This window comes from Neophocaena asiaeorientalis, unplaced genomic scaffold (assembly GCF_003031525.2).
Source record: "Neophocaena asiaeorientalis asiaeorientalis breed wild unplaced genomic scaffold, Neophocaena_asiaeorientalis_V1.1 scaffold667, whole genome shotgun sequence".
In the NCBI taxonomy this organism is placed as follows: Eukaryota; Metazoa; Chordata; class Mammalia; order Artiodactyla; family Phocoenidae; genus Neophocaena; species Neophocaena asiaeorientalis.
This window is the reverse complement of record NW_020173385.1, coordinates 771871-776235: the sequence shown is the minus strand read 5'-3', so window position 1 is coordinate 776235 and position 4365 is coordinate 771871.

Below are 4365 nucleotides of genomic sequence, written 5' to 3'. Positions count from 1 at the left end.
GGAAGGGCCCCCCCCCTCCGGCCCCCTCCCCCACTCCGCTCCCACGTGGGGAGCCCCGCTCCCAGGCCCCGCCGCCCTATTCAAGGCGCTCTCCTCCATTGTCTCCGCCTGCCACTCACCCAGGCCATTAGCATTTCTAAAGCCCGCTTCTCCTGGTCGCCGCTTTGGCCTCAGCCTGGACAGAGGAACTTAGCCCTATAGAACAACTAACAATTCCAACTAACCTTCAAGAGCACCTTGGAGTATATAATTCACTTTTCTATGTAGCCATTTCATTTGCTTCTCTCAACAGCCCTTAGCGGTGGGACACTGACATCCCGAGAAGTTCGGTGATTTGCCCAAGGTCACAAAGTAATTTCTAAAGCCAAGATTTCAACTTAGGTTTGTCTGATGCCAGAGGCCACATTCTTTCCACTACACCACCTTGCCTCTCTGTCAGGCTGAGCTTGCTTCTGCTTGGCTGGGCTTTCTTAAAAGGTGAGCATGGCGGCTTGATGCTCCTGGGGAATGGTTGCTGGATTCAGCCTGCAGAGGAGGTCCTGGGTGGTTTCCCTGCTGCTGCTAACCCAAGGATTCCTAGGTGGTGACTCCAGGCCACTGCCTGGGGAACACAGCCTGGCTTAAAGCGCAGCATGGAGAAGTGGTTAAAGGCTCCGGAGTCAGATGCCAGGTTCAGATCCTGGCTCTGCCACTTGACAGCAGGGTGGCCTTAGATAAGTGACTTTGTGCCTCAGCATTCTCTTCTATACAACGAGGAGGATAATAATGGTACGTAGCTTGTAAGGTTGTAGTGAGCGTTAGTGAGTTAACGTGAGTAAAGGACATAGAGTAGTGCCTGGACAGCACTATAGGAGCCTGGCAGCGTCATTATGTGCTCATCCACAATTCTTCTGAAGTCAGGAGCAACGTGGCGTGCGCAGAGAATAGCTTTATTATCAGACAGCCTAGAATTCAAATCCTGGCTCTGCCATTTACTCGCTGTGTGACTTTGGATAAATGACTTACCCTCTCTGGGCCTCAGCAATAAAATGGAGATAATCATGGTTCTCGCTTTCCAGAGTTGTTATGAAGATTAAGATTTGCCCAAGTGTTTTCCGAAAAGGTAGAATACCATAGGCACTCTATGCTTTAAAAATTATTATTAATAATTCTGTTCAAGACCATATTTAAGATCTTTAAATCCTTTGCCTCTTCCTGCCTCGCCTCTGACCCAGGGAATGCCTGTCTTCCCTCCTGGGCTCCAGTTGCTTCCTAGGGTCTGGTCTACCCCAGGACCACAGTGGACAAAGCATTTTCCGAGTCTCCCCATGGACACTGAACATGCCAAAGATAGCCAGAGGCCACCAGGAATCTTCATGTTTGCACCCCTGTTTTCCTTTGGGTGAGCTCAACACTTGGAAGTTTATAGAATCCATTTGCAACTGTTAGTTATGGCATCAGGGCCTCCCTCACAACCATTCTGGGCCACAGTAGCACAGGGAAGGCTCCGTTCAGTCCCACCTTGCAGATGGGGATGCCGAGGCTCAGAGAAGGGAAGAAACTTGCCTACAGCTCCCATGGCCAGGAGCTGAGACCAAGTATTCAACACAATGCTCTCAGGGGTAATGCACAAGCAAAATACCCCTTTTTCTGTGTCCTGGTACCCACTTGCAAGATTTGCCCCTCTAGACACTTATGCTGGCCTATTCCACCTTCATAAACAAATCTGGAATCATCACAGAAAAATCGTTTCATGAACTGGAAGTACAATTAATCCTACAGACGTTTGACCTTGGTGATAAGAAGGTCACTTTACTCCAATACTAACTTTAAACGGGTTATACTTTCTTTAGAAGAATCTTTTTAATAGGCCAACATTGTTCCAGTTGGATTATAACTAGTCCAAACCACTAGGAAATGCCCTTGTCTCCTCAACTCTCAGGATCAGAACCATAGTGAAAAAGCTTATCTAGAGGCTCTAGGGTTTCAGTTTCAGCCAGTGACTCTGGGTGGGGTGGGGAGGCAGGGACATGCGGGTCGTGGATTACAGAATTCCCAAGGGCGTGTGCAGTTGGTAAAAGCATCTTTAATATACCTAGTTTTCCCCCATGGTCTAAACTCCATAAAGTCAAGCTTGTACCAAACCTCTTTGGTTGGTGTGTGATACATAGAACGTGGAGGGGGATGTACACGAGAAACACTGAGCTGGCCAGGTTTTCTAGAAAGGCGAAGCCCGATTGCCCGCTACACTGTCGAGCTCACCTCTGCTCAAACTGCTCCTGTGACTGGAAAGGTGTCCAGTCTCTATTTGCACAGATTTAGGAGTCTCTCGGTGATAGTCCAAGGCCAAGTCCACTGGTCATGAGGAATAAAGGGCCAAGCTCCAGGTAACCAGGGCTATTTCTAGAAGAGGCCCCAGTTGTATGCTCTGGAGAAAGGGAGCTCTACCAGTGCTCATCACTTACTGGACTTTGTTTTTACTGATAACTAGATACCATGGACGTGTAGGGGGGACAGGAGGGGTGTGGGAGTAGAATGTTCCAGCTAGAAGGGTCTTTAAGCAAACCCTCTTATTGTAGTATCCAGAGAAGGTGAGGGGATTACTCAGGCTCACCGGTGACTTGGCATCAGCACCGAGAGGAGAACCCGGGTCTCTGAACCCCCAAGTCGGCATCATTTCTGCCCCCCCGCAACAGTGCACCATCCCCCCTCCCTAGGTTAGTTTAGTTATGTCTGTCCCCGGGGTTCCTCAGGCCCACAGTCTGCCTCTAGATTTACGCTGTTCAGTTCGGTAGTGCCCAGGTCAGATGTGCTGGAAGCATAAAATACACACTGAATTTGGAAGACTGAGTGTGGAAAAAGAAAGAAGAGATCTCATTAATAATTCTTATATTGATTACATATTGAAATGATAATAGTTTGGATATAGTGAGTGAAATAAAAGACATTATTAGAATTCATTTCACTTTTTTAGCTTTACTTTTTTAACCTAGCCACTAGAACATTCCACACGTGGCTTGCATTATATTTCTATTAGACAGCAATGTGCTAAGTATCCAGCAGCAGTAACCATCCTGTCAGTTCTGAAGAGATGCCTAGACAGGGCAGGATAGGTAATGGAGGGAGGTCCCAGCAGATGGCGAGGAGCCAGGGCCCAGACTGGCAGGCGGGAAGGTCAGTGAGCCCCGAGTCAGAAGCTGGGCCAGAGTCAGGCAGGTGGGTGATATCCGGAAAGGAGACTCTGATAGGTAGCTCATGGAGGCAGAGCCACAGGGCGTGGGGTTGGGAGGCCTGGCTGCAATCTTGGGAACCCTGGGAGGATAGGGAGAGGGCAGCAGTCCTGGAGGGCAGTGATTACATGCTTAAGAGCCTGATCTCTACACCGGGCTGAATCCCAGCTCTGCCACTTGCTGGCTCTGTGACCTTGGACAACTCTGTGCATCGGGTTCCTCTTCCGTAAAACGAGAGTGATGTTGAGAGTTCCTATGTCACAGGATACATGTAAAGCCCTTGGAAAAGTGCCTGGTACATGGTAACAACTCAAAAGCTGTTGGTTATCATGATCATTACTCGTCAGGGAAGCGAACCAGGATTGTACTCTTATGGTGTCCTTCTGCAGTCCTAGGATGGGCCCAGGCTGATGGGCTAGGGCGCTAGCTGTTGGATCTGGGGTACAAGGCAGGGGCACACATTGGTGTGAGACCAGCTGTGGATGTTGTTGACCCCCAAGCCAGGAGTCCAGATGAAGTTTCAGCTGAGGTCGGGGTCAACCCTAGGGGCCAGGGTGTTGGCTCTGTGGCCACAGCTGTGGGCATAAGAGGCTGCAGGCCCAGGAAACCAGGCAGCTCAGCCCGACTCGGGTCCCCACTGATCTTTCTGGGACCATCCCTAGATGTGAGAGGCTTTGTCCCAGCCCTGCCATGCATAGGGATTCTGGGCCTCGACTCCGCGAGGGAAAAATCACACAGAGACATATAAATCCCTCTGTCTGTAGCTCAAATAACAAGACTCAGCTCTTGCTGCAAAGCGAGAGGCAGCACTCGATTGCTCCAAAAGCTGTCTTTGCTGCCACTTCTGTTTGTGCTCGTCTCTGGGCTTAAAGAGCACGTCCAAGCGGACACAAGACGCCATTGATATTCTCGGTCATGCCCAGGAGTTGAGCTCTTCTTTCCCCTGATAATGGGGTTGCAGCCTGGGTCTGGCCCTGCAGATAGCTGAATCCTTGAAAGTGGGTCCTGCTCCCCTCCCCCCAACTCTGTTTGAGGCCCTGCCGAGAGGGAAACGCAAGTGTCAATAGTAGACTCGGAACAAAAAGGATTTAGGAAATACTTGTTAATATCTGGCTTAATCCAGCGAGGCGTGAGGCACTGGAATAGGAGACCCAGT